Source organism: Scardinius erythrophthalmus (assembly GCF_964197995.2).
Source record: "Scardinius erythrophthalmus genome assembly, chromosome: 13".
NCBI classification, from domain to species: Eukaryota; Metazoa; Chordata; class Actinopteri; order Cypriniformes; family Leuciscidae; genus Scardinius; species Scardinius erythrophthalmus.
The window spans coordinates 25893762-25913633 of record NC_138233.1 but is presented as its reverse complement, the minus strand read 5'-3'; the positions used below and the strand labels follow the sequence as shown (position 1 = coordinate 25913633).

The following is a 19872-nucleotide window of genomic DNA, read 5'->3' as shown; positions in this document are numbered from 1 at the left end:
AAAGTGGAGACAGAGCGTGTGCACATGGTTGCCAAGTAGAGAAAAATAAGTAAAACACAAGTGTGAAGTTCTTTGATTGGGGGATTACATCCCTTGATATCAGGCAACCCCAGTTATGTTCCTCTGAGGGCCAAATTAAACCCTGTTCTAGTAATTTCAGCATATTTCCACTCCGTTTTAAAAGATGTTCTTGTATTAATATTAAGCGTGGTCCACTGCTGCGCACTTGCAGCTGTATCAATACTCGTATCGGCAAGTATGTGACTATACATTGTTGTATCGCTGTATGTGCAGGAGTATCAGAATAAACTTCAACTTCACCATCTGTCTTCCAGAAGTTACGCCTGATGTCTAGATCATATGGGACTTCCTTTTATCCTTGTCTCCCCTCTTTTGCCGCGCTATACTTGCGTTTCAGGCGCTTTCATCAATGGTACTTTAATGAGACTCCTTCTATCTCTTTCTGGCTCCCACTCTTCTGTTCTTTGATTCTCAGGTTTTCATCCTCTCGCAGGGTAAGATAACCCATCTAGATATTCTTGAATGTGTGTGTGTGTGTGTGTGTGTGTGTGTGTGTGTGTGTGTGTGTGTGTGTGTGTGTGTGATCTGAGGAAGCCCAAAGAGTAATGTCTGACCGAACTAAATGCTTTTTTTTTTTTTTTGTCTTTCTCTTTCTCCGTCCAGTAGGACATCACCATTTAAAGAGTATCTTGTTTTCTGTTGTGTTGGGTGTGCACTTTATACAATTAATCACATGCATGTTTCTTCTCATGCTGTACATCGTTCTGTGGGTATGATCATAAAATTCAGTTCTCACATTAACTCATTAACAAAAAAGCAACATGAGAGTTAATTTTTCTTGGCAACAATATTGAAAATATGGAGTGTCATGATGATTCATGGGTAACACTTTAGAATAAGGTCCCATTAGTTAATGTTAATTAATGCATTCAGCAGTACATTTGTTGCTGTATTTATTCATCTTATTTAACATTAGTTAATTAAAATGCAACTGTTCATTGAATGTTTATGTTAGCTCGGGTTTCAGCAAATAGCAACAAACCTTTTGTCTGTTCTCCACATAAAGCTATCATATGGTTTGAATAACTATTTCACCACTTTTTTTGGTGCTTTTTTTTAAATAAGTTTTGGCACCCCAGCTCACATTAAGAAAAAGCACTCTGCACAAACTGAAAAATTATATTCTACTGAAGAAAGAAAATACCATTGTAAAACAACATAAAAGTGGCTTAATAATTGTAGAATTGAAACTTTCCTTTTCCTTTAATTTTGGTAGTGGAGGATTTGAGCTATGAGAATACTCTGTGTTTTTTTGTCACTGTTTTGATCTTTGGTGAGAACCAGCTCTTGGTTTGCTTCTTGGTGAGAATGATCTGCAAAAATGCCTGTGGTGTTTTTAGAGATATTTCAAATGTTTTGTGAACAAATCATTTGAGAACACTCTTTACTAAACAGGCTCAAAAAGCCTCCCTGTAGTCTACAATAACTGTCTCAGTTGTCTGCCAAGCCCTTCATGCATTGAAATGGCAAATAATATGTTGTTTGCAACTCATTTTACATCATATTTTTTAGCAAAAAAGGATATCAACTAGAAAAAGTGCCAATGGGAATTGACTGGATCTTGAAAATTGGTACACCACACCAAAATGGACAATGGTGCATTGCTAAGCAACACTCACATAAAAAAAAAATGTAAAAATGTTTACACTTTATTTAAATATACCTGTTTAGACATTCTACTAACTATAAGTAATTTTGAAACTACATGACTACTAAAAACCATTCATTTGCAACTGCATGTCTACTATCATCAGGCAATTAGTAAACTGTTGGGTTAGGTTTAGTAGAATATGTTGAGATGTACTTACATAGTTACTTACAGTCCATAGAATGTATATTGGGGCACTTCAAGTTAAGTGTTAGGAGATATAAGAGTAGAGTATTACTAATACTATGATGACTGGTAGTTGACATGTACTGTAGTTGCAAAGTCAGATGAAGTCAGATTAGTAGAATGTCTAAAGTGGACTATTGAAATATGTTACATAGAAGAATGTTATTTTTCTTTAAATGCTGCTGCATTCATTTGTCAGAGAATTGAAAAGACCATTTTTGGCCTCAGCCTGAGAAAAAGAAGAGAGAGATTGAGCTGCCAGACCGTGACCGCAACCCTCTGGCTTTTGTAGGTCTTTTATAGATAGAAATTGCGGCGATCAGATTTAACTGGCTGTTCCCTATTAAAGTTGTTAAGCTGCCGTTTTGTCCTAATACTATTCATTAAGTGTGCAGGGACAGCGGCAGTTCTTCCACTTCTCTGTGATGGTATCAGAAGTCCATTAGAACGCCTCTCTCTGATAGGCTGATGGGTTTCAATGGCCTTAGTCAATGTACAGTGAGGACTTCCTATTAAACTGGTGGAAAAAGCTTGTTTGCATATGACGTCACGTCACTGCGTTGCCATGGCGCGAAATGCAGATGGAGGGCAGGAAGTAATGTGCTACATTTAGAAGCACTTTAACAAACTCAAAATGCCTGTGTTTTGCGTCGTTTATGGTTGCTCAAATCCATCAAACCGAGAAACCACAAGGAGTTTTAATCGTGTACCAAAAGTTGTTGTTCATAAGGGGGAAAAATGCAAGAAATTGACAGAAAAACGCCGGAAAAAATGGCTTGCAAACCTAAGCCTGCGGTCGGGAGGAGCCGAATCAGAAAATGTCCGTGTGTGCAGTATTCACATGGGCGTCAGTTTGTTTTGAAATGTGCTGGGTACAATGACGCTTTATTTTATTTTTTTCTCTTTCGTGCAGGTCATGTTATGAAAGACTATGTCCTGTAGCTTACTAATGTAAATAAATAAAAATGTATACAAAAATGTGATTTTGTCAAAAATGACTCGTTTTATGAAGAAGAAAGCCTTAAGTTTTCAAAAAGCATTAGACATATGACCCACTATTCTGCTTCATAAGTAGGCCTACCATGTTGACAATATGACATGACGTGGTTAAATGTTACAATGATTACCAAATTTCTCTCTCATATTGCTCCTCATAACCATTGAAAACGGTCAAAAAAATCGAACCAAATGTCAAATTATTATGGACGTTATCTGACATTAATCTGACGTTATCTGGCGTTTCTGCTTCACATTTTCAGCAGGGCAGCGGAGCGGCTGTGGGTTGACTCCTCACGGTTCTCATGGGCTTTATAAGTCGTGAAAAAGGTTTATGGTTTAATGTAGCCTACCTAAACAACGATCACCAAATTTCTCTCTCATATTGCTCCTCATAACCACTGAAAACTGTAAAAAAAATCTAACCCAAAGTCCAATTATTATGGATGTTAAGTTAAAAGTGGTGGGTACAAAATGACTCGTGACGAAATCTGGTGGGTACGCGTCCCCACCGAAATCGACGCCTATGAGTATTCACTTCGTCAAAGGTGAGTTAATACAACTTATGGGGCTATGTTTGTGTAACGTACCAGTTTCTGAACTTTGTAAAGTCAAAGTAATTGTTTCTTCTTTTCTTTGAGTTTGTAAGTTACCCCTGCAACTGAAGACAAACGTAATGTTACAGGCAAATCTTTCAATTCAGTTGAAAAATCGCTCCACTTCATAACGTAAGGATCACGTCCAACATATTTTTAAATTTTTTGTTATATCTTTCTCTTGTAATAGCGTCTAAAAGTAGTACGTTCGGACTTTCCTCCTTATCGTCCATTCCGCTCTTCACTTCCTGCCCTCCATCTGAATTTCGCGCGTCATCACAATCACGTGACTGCAAACCACCTATTGCAGATCATTTGATTCCCAAAAGCAAGAATATCCACAGCCACTCTTGTTTCTGGTAGCCCTCCCCACCACCAAGCATCCAATAAAGTCTAATTGGAGACGACATTTATAAAAGTTAGCTTTATCAATTGCATGCAGTGATCTGAACAGGTTTCTGTCCTTAGTGAGCCTCTCAGGATGTGAACCCTTAACTTTTCAATATGTGTGTCAGTCGAGCAGACCTCAAGTGGGCTTAAACTAGAGTTGATTAACAAGCCTGCTGGTGGATTTGAACTATGGATTTACTATGGATTTGAAGCATGTCCGTATGCAGACTTTGGGATATGAGTGTCAAGGCTGGATCTATTGATGAGGAAGTCCAGTGACACTAGTGTCAATTACTCCTGCATCCAGTTTTTCACTAGATTTCTCCATTTGAATTGGGGGTGGTTGACATTTTATTGATAGCAAAAGGATAGGAAATGATACAAGAGGGTGGAATGGGATTAGCGCATATCAACTTTATATTTGATAGGGCTGGGCTGACAATATTGATTAATCAGTTTAATCGAAATCAAATTTTAAGAAACCAATATCGATCCTTAATCAATCTTCATTTTGATGATCCATTAAAATATGGTAAACCCTGGTCCTACACTTAAGATTCCACTTTTAATCATTATTATTAATACATTAAAAACAAAATACATTTATTTTATAAAATACAATATTTAAATGTATGTAGTCAGGGACGGAGTGCAAGCATATGTGTCTAACATAATTCTGTATTTTTAGCTGAGCAGAATCAGTGTTTCCCATACATTGATTTATTTGTGGCGGTTCAGCATTGACCGCCACAAATAGATTTCAGTGCTTCCCATTCGTTAACTAGACTGTGGCAGCCCGAAAATATATTTAAGCTTTTCATAAAGGTCTTTTATGTCGTGTTTTGCACCATTGCTATCAAACAGACTAAAATCGAAAGCACGAAAAGGCTTTGTGTCATTATCAAAAGACTGTCTGTTTGCACTGCGCAAAGAAGAAGTGAACCTTTCACTTATGTGATCAGCACGTGATCAGCTCTGTGGGTTCGATTCTCAATACCGATTCTCAATGAATAGAACTTGCAGTGATCTGTGCATGTGCTGTGTTTAGCATGCGTTTGGGAACACAGTTACACATTATTTTTACATTTCCATAGTTAAAGATTACAGCATATTACTAGATTTGTAATGAGACAAATTGTAAACTTGTTTCTGCCAAAATAAAAGCTTGACTGTAGTTTCCATCAAAATAAAAGCTCACCAGTTTATCTCTTACATGTTCAGAAATTAGGACAAAAATAGTTATGTAAGTTTTATAGAAAGCTCTGTCAATACAGTACAATATAGTATTTAAACCCATGTTTCTCATGTGAGCACTAATGCTCAATCTTAACCTCAAGGCCACAGCTCCAATGTGCATATCATTTTTTTTAATGAATAAAGAGAAACTTTTTATGCTCTCCAGAAACATAAGTATTCTGCTGAAGCCAAAGTTGTGAAAAGAGCACTCTCACAACAAGCCAATAAAAACACAGTGTTCATTTTCAAACCGTTCACCTCTGATGTGGCAGAGGCGATGTGTTTTCTCGCACTCTCTTTTTCTTTAACAGATTCAATGATCTGTGGGAGTGAATTGTACAGCTGAGCAAATGGTAAATGTCATCCTCATCTGTAATGTTTGTGCCTCATCTCTTGCCTAGTGAGGGATTATTCCATTTGCATCAGTCATCATTGCATATCCAGACGTGAGTCGTCGTCTCATCAGCACGCAGCTTCAGGCCTCCGCATACATATTAAATAATCGTTCGGTACAGCTGGCGAACAGATTCTCATCTAGAACCGTGATTGCCACCGGTTAGGAATTAGAACGCTTGTGCTAACATGTAGCGCTTTAATGTCCTTTTATCACTGTGTGTCTGGCAGATTCTCTGCTTACATTTGGAGTGTGATTTTTTTCATTACCATGAGATTGCTGTTTTGCCTCCTAAGTATTTAATTTTTATGCATGTGTACTGAGATACACTTGCAGGTTGGCTTCCATATTAGCTTCTTCATAGATTCTGAGACGCTGCTGTGAAATAGCATGTTTCTACAGGCTGCTTTCTGCTAGGTGTCCTGGACCAGAGCAAACTCATTAGCCCATTTTCCAGATGCCCTCCTTCTCAGAGCATTTCTCAGGAGTGAGTCTCAGTGGCTGTAGAGTGATGGGCCTGGATGCAGGGGTTCAACTGTTCGGTCACTTTCTCAATTGCTGCTGTCACATGTGGGCCCGGCTTTGGACAGGTGAATTGCAAGCTCGGATTGCCTTCCTCTTCCTGTCAGAGCTTTACCGAGCGTCGCCGTTGACCCACACCGGGCAGACACCTCACGCAGGCTGTCAGCTACTAGACTTTCACCTGTGAGGAATCATCCTTTTCCCACTCACAGACAAATCGAGCAGGAAACAACGAATCACCCTTCGCTGCCAGCCTCAGTCTTCAGTGCTCATGCTCATTAATGTGTGTCTTCCTGTCTGCTATCCCACAATGCTTGCAGCTGCACTCAGCTTGTTGCACATGTGTCCCCCACAACATTCCTCACTAGCAATTCATTCAATAAGTAGGCCTATGTGCTGCGTTGTTGTATTCCCCTGCATTGGTGCAATATATATTTACAGTAAAATGCTGAAATGCATGAAGTGTTTTAGCTGTTACTAGCAAGGAACCATCCACTTAAACAGAGAGGGATTGTTTGATCGGGATGTAAAGTGAACAACCACAGTTCATAAGAATTTGATAAAGGTTGTGCAAACGTTGTTTGGTATGCTTCAGGTTTATAAATATTGTATAGGGATAATGTCCCTGCACATTCTAGTGTTATTGTGATCCAGACATTTTCCGTTCACAGCAGGTGGTTTGTAAAATTTTCAATATTATGTAATACACTATATAAAGACAAACTCATTTTACACCATTTTTGTTGTAGTTCAGATATATTTTTGTGTAGTTTTGAAAATTGGTATACAGTGTCTTTGTCCAAGGTACCATTACTTTGCAGAAGGATATTTACATTTCTTACAAAAACATGGCCGCCATCTTACTTTGTGCATGTGCATTTAAAGCTCTTAAAGCACCTGCTGCTTGCAGTTATATATGTCATTTTAGTAAATGAGGCTGTGACTAGTCAAATTGTTGTTCGCTTCTTCCAAGTGACTATTGGATAGTGCAAGTTGAACCTATAATGAAGATTCTCACCCATTGTGAACCTGGTTAAAAAGCTAGTTAAAGCACCCCAGGCACACCAACATTTAATTAAGGTCTCTGAAAATGCTTATTGATCACTATGGTAGAAACACTGAGGCAGAACATTGAAGTGTTATCACAAAACTCTTAATTTGATTTTTTTAAATCATGTTTCTAGAGCATGGATGAGTTGTTGGAGAAAAAGGCTTCTGTGACCAAATCTCAGGATCAATTGGATTGTGCTGTTTTGGGTTGGGATCAGTGGTGAAGTGTGGGATAAGCCACACATGGCAGCTGGAGGCCTGGATCAGTTGAATACAGTTGTGTCTGTGTAGTAAAGGAGATCTGCTGTTTATTTCCCATGGGAATGGTTTACATAGCCATGATGAGACCATTATATCCCAGCTCTTGCTCATCCTTTCAGATGATCATGACAAATGTGTCACACACCAGCTCTCGTTAGTTTTAATTGCCAACTGCACTGTGGTTCACCTTCAGCCAGATGTACAGTCTTTGTCAATGATTGTGCACGATCTCTGGGTGGGGCCACAGACCCCATCAGCTCGGAGCGGTTTTTGAATGTAGGAAGACAGACACCCTGTCTGACCTTCCCAACTTCAGAGTCTATTTCCAGGCTTCCCTTTAATGATTCATGTCACTAGAGGTGTTGTTTGTGCCCAGACATAAGGGATATCTACCCATATTTTCGTAGTTGTGTTTCTCTCCTCCTGCTCACCATCCATCCGCTTGGAGGTTTCGTCCTCTTTGCGTTTGTCTGGGACTTTTTTACTCTAAGGCCACACCTCCCCGTCTCTCACGTCTGCTCTCACTGTCCCATATCCTAGTACTTTGTTTTTTGTCTCTCTGAATCATTCTGCAGATAAATAAAACAGCATGAGAGGCTTTAATGGAATTTGTGTGTGCGATTATGCTCTGTGTTGTGTGTCGGGCAGAACTCGCCGTTGCTGATAGTATTGGGAACATTGTAATGTAAATTGCCATTGTAAACACTGTGTGCCTGCTTCTGTCTGGGGTATCACTACATACTGCCTCACACATGAAATATCCCCTTTATCTAGGATGAATTTATCTTCATGGGGTTTAATGAATGTTTGAGCAGTAATGGGTTCTACAGTGATGCTCAGAATGAATAATGAGCTCCTCAAACAGTCGGATGGATAGATAGATAGATAGATAGATAGATAGATAGATAGATAGATAGATAGATAGATAGATAGATAGATAGATAGATAGATAGATAGATAGATAGATAGATAGATAGATAGATAGATAGATAGATAGATAGATAGATAGATAGATAGAGTCAGCATACGTTTGTCAGTCAGACTGCATTCTTGCATTGAATGAATAGAGTCAGTAAAACTTATATTGTAGAATTATTTTATTATTAGTTGGTACCAAAGTAACAGTACTTCTGACACCCCTGCTGCACCCTATGTGTCAGTGAATATATCATTCCCTGTGTGTGGGTGTCAGGGTTTGAGATGACGGCATACTTTATAAGAGTCTGTTTTATTTTTGGGATATCGCTATATCTCCTGAATGATGTCATAACGTGAATCCCTATTGTTCACTGGGTGATTTTTTTTTTATAGCCAGTAAAGCCATGAATGCACTTGCATTCTTGACAGGATCAAAGAAAAGATACAGTGTATCTAACACCATTAAAGAGCATAGCGGTTCTCTTTGAACATGAAGTTGCCATAGCAGTGGCATGACAGCATCTCTTTTAGCATTCCAACCTTTGTGCCTGTTCAGTCCCTCAGGCATTCAAGTATTACAATTTCCTTTTCTTTCCCGCCTTTCAGAGGTCTAGAATTCAACCTTCAATGTGTCCCAGGGGGGATTTGTGTGCCACAAAAGGGACGTGATTCTTTGAAAAGACATGTAAACATACTGGTCAAGAGCTACTCAAAACAGATTTTTCTCTTGTTTCTCACTCAAGAAAAAAAAAAAAAAAAAAAAAAAAAAGTCAACTTCAAGTTCTCTGCTCAAGAAGTGTTGTGTATATTCATAACTTTCTAATTATAATATTTACTGGAATCTTAAAATGTCTATTTCAGCAGTCAAGGCCTAAGAAACGTGTTCATCATTGATAACAGTCGAAAGGTACTTTACCGAATCAAAAGTGTGGAATAATTCAGTTTTTTTTTATGCTTTTACTGCATTACTCCAGTTTTCAGTGTCACATGATCCTTCAGAAATCATTCTAATGCTGATATCAATCTTGAAAACAGTTTTTACACCACCATTCAAAAGTATGGGGTAATAATAATAATAATAATAATAATAATATCGAATTTTATATATTGTCTTTGCAGCACAAAATTGTCTCTTTTTTTTTTAGGAGATGAGATAGTTGTATGTGCAAGTTAGGAAGCTCCCAAATTCAATTCTGTCTTTATTCACTTCTTAGATTTTAGCTTCCCATTAGATGACAGTCTGTCAGTAAGTCACAGAGCTGGGCCCGAAAACCTGTCATGCCCGGGGGAGATGGGTGATTGTAGACATGTCAATAATCTCGTTCTCCTTCTGTATTTTAAGAACCACTGTCTCTCTCAGGCTGTCTGCCAGTCTTATCACGTGACTCTGATATGAGCATCGCTTGGCTCCGTTCCTCAATATCAGACGGACGGAAAAAGCTTCACTCTTCCTTTTCTGCGGGAAACGCTTCATGCATTTATCTCTGCGAGCCCGTTGAGTGGCTGGAGAGTGTGGAATGTCAGACGGGGTTGCGACGTGTCTCAGTCACTCTTAATGTTAAGTGATGTGGCAGAAGTAGGTCTGAGCCCATTGCCTCTGACAGCCTCTTGACCGATCTCTGCGTCAAAAGCCCCATCATTGCAAAGGCACATGCTCGATAGCTCTCGCAAGAGCGGGTTGTCATTCACAGATGGAGCCGCTGCTATCTGCATCTACACTTTTACGCCTTCCCCTCGTGTGCAGATATCCTCTAACTCAGCCGGGCAGACCATTAGCACACACTAATGAGTGTTTGTCACCGCATCCTCCGGCTCCTGGAACGCTCTCTGTCCACGGTGACGAATCGGATCATTGACTCCAGCGCTGATGGACGGATAGCGTGCGGAGACGTCCCTCATCTCAGCTGCTTGATGGGGACTGAGAGAACTAAAGTGATCTTCCTCTCTTCTTGTCCTGTAAAAGGGCATGCATCTTTGGGCCAAACAGCAGCCAGAGGCACCACTTTATCATTTATTAAACATCTTCCCGTTTAATAAATCAGAACATCATGGACAGGGGTTTTGCCACTAATTGCACTGATTTGTCTTTGATTCTGGGTTTTCAAAGGGACTTCTCTCTGACAAAGAGGGTTCGGTCTGTGTGCTGACGGAGACGAAGGAGACACGTGACTCTTGAGGACAGATAAGATGAGCTGGAGTTTACGGAGTTGCTGACATTTCCTTAACGCAGCTCACCTCCTTTCCTTTATAATTGGCTGCCCTTGATAAGATCCTGGTGGCAGCAGCTCTCAGACTGCGATAATGCCATCTTAACAGCATCAGTCGATAGAACAAGCTGCTGGAAACTGGATGTGGACACGTTTCCTTCCATCATCACCAGGGCTTCTCAAACACTGGCATGCTTGGACTTCACGATACACACAGTGTGAGATTGGCAAACAGATATTTTGGTCAGCATAAGGAAGCAACCTTTAGAACTCCTGATAACTTGATATTGATAACAAGCACGGAGCTTATGCTCAACTAAAGGCTAAAGACTTTCAAATATCAGCATAGATTTTCTGTCTTGAAGGGTAACTCACTGCTACATTCAGCTCAGCACAAAAATTGTACTCTAATTTACTCTAGACGTTGGGCTCATTTTTGGAGAAAGTTCACATAAACATGCAAATTCTGTCATTATTTACTCACCTTCATGTCTTTCCAAACCTGGATGCATTTGTTTCTTCTGTAGCACATAAGAAGAACATTCAACATGCAGGGCTCAATAACAAGAATATTTTCTACTGGCCCTGCTGTACTTGACCCACCACAAATTGAACATTAATTAAACAATTTATTTATTTATCAGTGTACATTTAATGTTTTAAACAATTTTCAAAAGGTACGGGTCTATAAAATGTTTCATTTATTTATTTATTATGTTTTTGAAAGTTGTCTTTTAGACTCACCAAGACGGCATTTATTTGATCCAAAATACAGTAAAGACAGTAAACAGTAAAGTTCTGAAATATTATTACAATTTACAATTATTGTATTTTAAAATATTATTTATTACTGTGATTGTAAAGGTACATTTTAATAATTATTATTAGAGATTTTATAAAATTTGTGGGGTTTTTTTGTTTTTAGAAAACGCTAGCTTTTATATCTTTTTTTTTTTAAGAAAAAGGTTACAACTTTCATTTTCAATAATAGTTAATCAATTATGCAACAGCTATAGTTTAACTAAATTCTTTAAAACACTTTTATATGCTAAATAACAATTGCATGTTCCAAGAGTATCACAATCTCTCTATCTTTTTTAAGCCACTTTGGCAACACTTTTTAATCAAAATTCACAATAACAGTGTTCAATACATGCATAACTGTTAATCATCACAAGACATAAAAACAAATGTGAGCTATAGTGACAGTTCTGTCATCTTGTCTGAATCACTCTCACATTTGATTGTGCACATTTTCTTCAGAAAATGTAAAAAAAAAATAATAATAATAATAAAATAAAAAATCTAGTTTGGTTTGTTTTCTTTTGGAGGATGGGCTTACTTCCAGATATCTGCATTGTCCAATCAGCTGCCGGAATCAAAGTCACTCTGTGAAATTAGTTGTAATGGGTGCTGTAACAGATTGCTATTGTTTTCATGTAACAAGATAATAAGCTTTCAGCGCTGACCTTTACTCATCATTTTTCATCATTAAAAAGATGAAAGAATAGGACTTATTCTGCCGCTCTTCAGTAGCTACAGTATTTTCCTATTTTTGTCTTCTTTTCAAACCAAGCCTTTTCATTTTTCACAATAATAGTGGCTCTTGTTGTGTTTCTCTCTCTCTCACACACGCACACTCTTTCTCCCTGATGCTTTTCAGGCAGCACACTCAGTTTAAGAGGTAGTTTTGCATCCAATTTCTTTTGTCTGTGTGTTTTTCGGTTTCATTTCCTTCAGATGTTCCACAGGCTTATTTTATTTTTTAAATAGATCAGCCTCAATTTATCATCACTTTCCATCTTTTCTCTGCCCGACGACTGCACCTGCCTGTGTGGGTTTATTCCTTCTCAAGTCATTGTGGGAAGTCCTGTCAGTACATACGTTGTATGAAACATCTTCTGTCAGGATAACATTATTCACGAAAGCCTTGTTGTTGTGGAGAATGTGTACATTTGTCTCCTGCAAACAGTTACAGTGGCGTAATGGTGCAGGGAACACCCATTCGCTCCAACACAATGCATTTCCATCAAAACATCTCGCCCGCCACATTAAACCAATCCAGCTTAATGGATCTGCTCTTTCATCACGCGTGTTTTCAGCATGTGGGATTCACTCTGTGAACGAGAGCTAATAAACCATGACCGTTCGCCATCTTCCTGCCTGGCACGTCACTGAATCTCTAACATGGCATGACCGTACAGCCACATGTATTCTTCTTTGATTCTCAGGTGATTTTTTAAGTTGCAGCAAAATGTTTTTTTTTTTTTTTGGGCAGAATTGCTTTCTTTCTATCTGTATCCGAATCTGCCAGCTGGGATTTGGCTGGAATGTTTCAAGGCTGACGCAGGCATATCTAGAGGTAGTGCCCATGTGAGAGTGATGACAGAGACTGTGTGAACAGAAAGATGAACAGCATGGGAATTGTCTGAATTGAGCTTCTCTGCAGTTGAGGTCTTGAGATGTGCATCAGTGGGCAGCAGGGCAAGTACTGCGGCTGGAAGTCTGTAGACCTGCTTTCCCCGGAGACCATGTTGGGTCATATAGTGCTCTTGTCTTAAATGACATCAGCTCTCTGGTGATTTAATATGTAGCCGTATTGGTTTTTTTGTTCTCCATTGCCCCATATTTCATCTTAATATCTTAAAGTAGCATATTTTCACTGTCAGGTAGGGATATTATATCTCCAAAAATGCTATTTTTCAAGAAATTGATTTTTTTTTATATATATTTTTTTATATTGTGGCTTTATATATGGTCAGACACTTGCATATGTCATTATATTATTAATAGTTGACAAAAATTAAGCTCAAATGGAGTTACAAGGTTTTTGACCAACGGATTTTGGAAAATTTCGGACATACAGTGGGGAGAACAAGTATTTGTTCAGGTGACAAGTTCAAACAGGTGCAGTTAATACAGGTAGTGAGTGGAGAACAGGAGGGCTTCTTAAAGAAAAACTAACAGGTCTGTGAGAGACGGAATTCTTACTGGTTGGTAGGTGATCAAATACTTATGTCATGCAATAAAATGCAAATTAATGACTTAAAAATCTAGTGATTGAGTGATTTTCTGGATTTTTCCATCACTCACAGTTGAAGAGTACCTATGATAAAAATTACAGACTTCTTCATGCTTTGTAAGTGGGAAAACCTGCAAAGTGTATCAAATACTTGTTCTCCCCACTATACATGTTTTGTCTGTCATTAGAATGGCCACATCTGAGGCAATAAGTGCATCGCATTACGTTTTTGTCAACTGACAGTTATAAAGTTCACTGTAGCTATCTGGGCGCTCAGTTATTTTCTGTTATTTGGCCAAAATCTCATGTTATTAAAGACCAAGTGTTTCATACAGGCTACCTAAGACATTATTTGCCATGACTCACAGCAAATGCTAGACTAAGACACTCTTCTCTGCTCTTCAAATACATAAAACATTATATATTATGTAACATTTTATATATACACACATAGTGTTTCTTGAGTAAAGAATGCTGTAGTTATTCAAATAACCCATTCTTAATTTACCCTTGCATTGCAAACATGCACAGACGGTCCAAACTGTATGTGCCGCTTCAGTCACAAGCTCTTTTTAATACTTAGATGTAAAGGGTCACCAAGAGTAATGAATTATGAAAAAAAGAGGAAATGTGGAGATACGAGGTTTCCTACCCAACAGAGAAGATATGCTATTTTCTATGTAATAGTTTAGCTGCACAAAAGTGCATTTATATTAAATATGTTGTCTGGAAGCACCTGATATTATTTGGCAAAATTTATGGTGTTTCTCCTTTTTTTCTTCCTTTAGTTTTAAGCGATATGTCTTTAAAAAGCATGATGGGAGGGCGTGTTCTCTGAAGGGATTTAAACCAAGGCCAATTCTAAATTAAACTGAAAAGTTAATTGAACATGGAATGACCTAATTTCCATATTAACACTTACTGTCAACCCAAATTGCTGCTATATACACTTTAAATGGTGGCTTAATTTAGTGCAACCAAGAATTGATGGCTCTTGGCATGAGGATGTTTGTTTTATTAAATTCCTGTGCTGTCAAATGAGTGGAAGAAATCTTGTGTCAAGACAGGAAGCAGGTGCTCTAATTAAAAGCTTCAGAAATGTGTTGACATTTGTTACAAGTGCAAAGTTGGAGGGAGCCTCCTCTACCAAAATGAGAAGAAAAAAACTAATTAAAGCAGTGCGTTTTTCTCCAAGGAACATGCCAACATACTGCCGAAAACAATCACAAGAACAATAATGCTTTTTTTCTTCTAGTCCCTATTTTGCATCCAATGCTTCCTTGTGTTGAATATGCTCATCTGTGCATGTGTTACTGTTCTATTTCACATTTAATCACCCTATTTTGCAACTTTTTTTTTTATCAGTAACTATCAGCACTTTGATTGTTTTCAGTGACGTAAATAGTTTGAATTTGTGTACCCACAAAAAAAAAAAAGAGTAATGCAATGATTTGTTCAGAGACCCTTGCTGTTCTCCCAAAATGCTAATTAACTGCGAGTAAATGAGCAGTACAACCCGAAAGTTTCACATTTTACAGAGGACAGCTTCCTTAACCTGAGAGAGTAATGCTACTTAACACTGTGAAACCTTCTGCTCAAGTCGTGCTTCCAAAGTTGGTTCTGGTCGATTGGCTTGATCTTCCGCATTTTCAGAATCAACTGCTAAATGCCTTGGAAGTTGGCGATTATGGTGTGGGGCGTTACATTTCTGATACAAAGACTTTTTTTAAATAAACACTGCATTGTCAAAGTTGATATTGTGGCTTTACATTTGGTCAGACACTTGCATATGTCATATATTATTAATACTTTTAAAGCTCCAATTTGTGACCTGCGAATTTCAGGCGTATGTTTTTTCCATCATTAGAGCGTAAGTGCATCACATTACGTTTTTATCAACTGACAGTTATAAAGTTAACTGTCTGGGCACTCCAGTTTTTTTCTGTCATTTGGCCAAAATCTCATGTTTAAAATTAAAGATAAAACTGCTTCGCACAGGCTATTTAAGACAGTATTTGCTATGACTCAATGACAAATGCTAGACTAAGACACTCTTCTCTGCTCCAAAAAATACATAAAACACACACACACATATACAGTATATATATATATATATATATATATATATATATATATATATATATATATATATATATATATATATATATATATACACACACACACACACACACACACACACACACACACACACACACACACACACACACACATATATATATATATAGTGTTTCTTGAGTAAAGAAAATACTGTACTTATTCAAAGAACTAGTTCTTTATTTACCTGTGCATTGCAAACATGCAGAGACGGTCCAAGTTATTTTGGAAAGTGTTTTGTCAAGGATATTTAAAAAGGATTACTGCCAAGGCTGTCAGAAGATTGACACAACTGACACAAGGGGGGAGCTAAGACTTCTGATAATCAGACAAGTGAGCATGATTATTGATTGATGAAAATAATGTCATAATAGCAAATACTGGCAGACTAATTAGTCTTGCATGTATCAATTTATTGTCTATTAATCAGACACAGACAAATGACAGTGAGTGTCCTAACCACTGTACCACTACTGGTCTAATGCCAGAACAGATTTTAGGCCTACTTACTTACAAAGAACGAAATTCCCTTGCAGAATACCAGACCAGTAATGGTGGGATTTGCTTCTTTAAATCCCCTTCATATGATATACATTAGGGCATATATTCCAGCTGCTGCTTTCTATTATTCCTCTCATCCATTCTCCCTGTCAGTCTCTTCTTTAATGCATGGCCCTTTACCTTGAGTTAAAATCCTTTGACAGAAAATGTGAAGATTTTGTTCTATCTGCTCTGAGATATGTGGTTTTATGGCACCTGTTATGGTTTTCACACAGACTTCGACATTTTAACTAATTAACCCTTAATTTGAGAAGATCTGAGCAAAGGCATTTAAAACGCATGCAAACATTGCAAGCAAATACCGTCTTCCTACCTTAGAGATAATTAAAAATCTGTTCTTTCTACGGTTCTCATTTGTGCAGTCCCCTGGTAAGATATTGTCAAAACACCTTTTTAGGCAGACTTTCACAAAAATGTATTTATGCCTGATCATCGGCAACCACTGAATGGCACTTTTTCCACTAACACACAGCAATATATTGACATCTGCTGTAAATTGCTGTGGTAATCCGTCAAGAGAACAAAAGGAAATTAAACCCACTTGGCTGACATGGAAGCAGTCTGTACCCTCTAGTGCTAAACAATTTGAGTTGCCAGCAGGATCAAGCATGTTATTAATTCTCTAATTTCTAAGGATGTCTATGAGTGCATTTACTCTTTAGAGGTTCGTTGAATATGATTGAATATGACAGTAGTGCTTTTCTGGAGTCTTAAACCTTGAAATTACTGACCGTTATTTTTTTTTAAAATACATTACGAATATGAAAACCATCTAAGGCATTTTCAATGCACAAATTGCACTCATTTCTAGACTTGCCATAATATCATAATTTTCACACTGGTTCACTGGTATTCATGTTCAAACTGATTGTACTGGTATTACTGATGGTTGAGCACTAGGTGCACAAGGCAGTTTGATTCTAAAATTTTAATTTTATTTTTACAAAAAAATTAAAATGATGCTGAAAAATAGGAATGAAATTTTGGGATCTAAAATATATATATGATATGTGCTGTTGTCGATTTTTCCTTTTTTTATTCTCAATATATTATTAGCCTCTGATGCAGGATATTTTAACCGAAAGCATAATATTGTACGAATATGTATGAAAAGTAACGTTGCACATGAGAGAAAGAAAAGACAAACTTTCAGTTGTCAGCACCAATACCAGTAAAATTTTGCGGTTCTCTGTACCAGAGCAAAAACTGATGAATTAAGTACTTTAGAAAATGTTGGCCCATTTTGTCTCGTCCATTGGTTATCACTGTCAATCATCGCAGTTTCCGATTCAGTTGTGCAATTAAATGCGGTCAATCCAGAAACTTTTCAGTGTACTTAGCAGCATGAAAAACTAAACTTGTGTTGAGAATGGCTAAACAGAAAGCAAGAGAAGTAATTGGCTATACAGACTACAGTGTTCAACTTTTGTAACAATAGAAATCTATATAATAGAGCGTTCAGAATGTACTGTCTAGCTGGTATAACAGGTATTACCCTAATCTGTGGCTTATACACCATACTTAATGCATATAAATATATATATAAATAAATAAATAAATAAATAAATAAATAAATATATGGTTTAGGATCTTTACAAAATGACAAGGCATCATTACCGGCAATTTTCAGTGTGTGCAGTACATTTGAGAATTCAGGCTTCTCCTTGGAGGCACTTGGTTTCAAACAGCTCAGCCTACTCCTCTGCAATAATTAAACTCTGTTAATTAAGTTGTTGTGATTAATTAAAGTTTATGGGGTGAAGACTACAGAAAGATGAGCACTTCTGGTGGGTGGGCAAGCAAACAGCACCACAATTTATCAGTAAACTCTTAACTCGGTACCCACCCCACTCATTTGTTCATTAACGAATCATTATCTGCCAGTGCTGATCCAACACAGTAAAAGGAAAAAACAGGTTTTTCTTCTCTACAGATGAAACCATTTAGGATCTGCATTCATGTGCCTATGACATGTGGCACTCGTTTTGAATGCAGACACAGGATATCCCTGGTGTATTCAGATTTAGAGTCTTTTTATGCATTTTTAAGGCTGAGTTTGTGGCATGAAAGTCAACTTCGATGCCCCAAACTACTTCCCCACCCCTTCCGTTGAATATCCTTGTTTACTCTGGAGCACATCTTATTACAAAAGTAAAATGGGTTGTGAATGCATTTTCATGTCAGGGCAATGGCCTTTCTCCGTGTGCATATGTCAGACATCTCTGTACAGGAACAAAGGCACATCCCCTGGGCTCGCTGGAGGGAAAAGCCAGTAAAGCCCAGCCCCACTAACAGAGCTCCCCACCTCCATGCTGATTCAAGTCAGAGTGAAGCCTGAAAGCAAGATGCAAGTGTTCAAAAAGCCCAGAGAGACCTGAGAGAGACAGCACAGGGGCAAGGCGAAAATCAGAGCTGTGGCAGAGGGAAAGCTTTTAAATCTCAGTGTCTCCACTGACTGAGCTCACAAACTCAGAAGAGTTACCGTAAGAAAAAAATAATAATAATCTGTGGAATTTACTGTAAAAAAAAAAAAAAAAAAAAACAGCAGCTGTGGTTGCTATAACTTTATCATAAAAAACATGGTAGCAACGTTTTACATTTTGCAGATTAAAATTACAATTCATTATTAAAACATTTCATACAACCCCAAATCAGAAAAAAGTTGGGACACTGTACAAATTGTGAGTAAAAAAGGAATGGAATAATTTACAAATCTCATAAACTTATATTTTATTCACAATAGAATATAGATAATGTTGAAATGTTGAAAGTGAGACATTTTGAAATGTCATGCCAAATATTGGCTCATTTTGGATTTCATGAGAGCTACATATTCCAAAAAAGTTGGGACAGGTAGCAATAAGAGGCCGGAAAAGTTAAATGTACATATAAGGAACAGCTGGAGGACCAATTTGCAACTTATTAGGTCAATTGGCAACATGATTGGGTATAAAAAGAGCCTCTCAGAGTGGCAGTGTCTCTCAGAAGTCAAGATGGGCAGAGGATCACTAATTCCCCCAATGCTGTGGCAAAAATAGTGGAGCAATATCAGAAAGGAGTTTCTCAGAGAAAAATTGCAAAGAGTTTGAAGTTATCATCATCTACAGTGCATAATATCATCCAAAGATTCAGAGGATCTGGAACAATCTCTGTGCGTAAGGGTCTAGGCTGGAAAACCATACTGGTTGCCCGTGATCTTCGGGCCCTTAGATGGCAGGAATAGATGGCACATACAGGAATGCTACTGTAATGGAAATCACAACATGGGCTCAGGAATACTTCCAGAAAACATTGTCGGTGAACACAATCCACCGTGCCATTCGCCGTTGCCAGCTAAAACTCTATAGGTCAAAAAAGAAGCCATATCTAACCAGCATCTAGAAGCGCAGGCGTTTTCTCTGGGCCAAGGCTCTTTTTAAAATGGACTGTGGCAAAGTGGAAAACTGTTCTGTGGTCAGACGAAAAAGTTCTTTTTGGAAAACTGGGACGCCATGTCATCCAGACTAAAGAGGACAAGGACAACCCAAGTTGTTATCAGCGCTCAGTTCAGAAGCCTGCATCTCTGATGGTATGGGGTTGCATGAGTGCGTGTGGCATGGGCAGCTTACACATCTGGAAAGGCACCATCAATGCTGAAAGGTATATCTAAGTTCAAGAACAACATATGCTCCCATCCAGACGTCGTCTCT

General features: G+C 38.0%; 1 protein-coding gene across 8 annotated transcripts in view; it reads left to right on the top strand.

Annotated features, from left to right (window-relative positions):
• The window catches only part of enox2 (ecto-NOX disulfide-thiol exchanger 2), a 250392-nt gene that overhangs the window by 143466 nt on the left and 87054 nt on the right, over positions 1–19872 (top strand). The window contains exon 1 of one of the 8 annotated variants that reach the window (XM_081382662.1): positions 502–515. The exons of the other annotated variants lie outside the window; for them this stretch is intronic. The gene's annotated coding sequence lies outside the window, so the exon portion shown is untranslated. Of the gene's footprint in view, positions 1–501; positions 516–19872 lie in introns of those variants that run through there. 8 annotated transcript variants of the gene reach the window in all.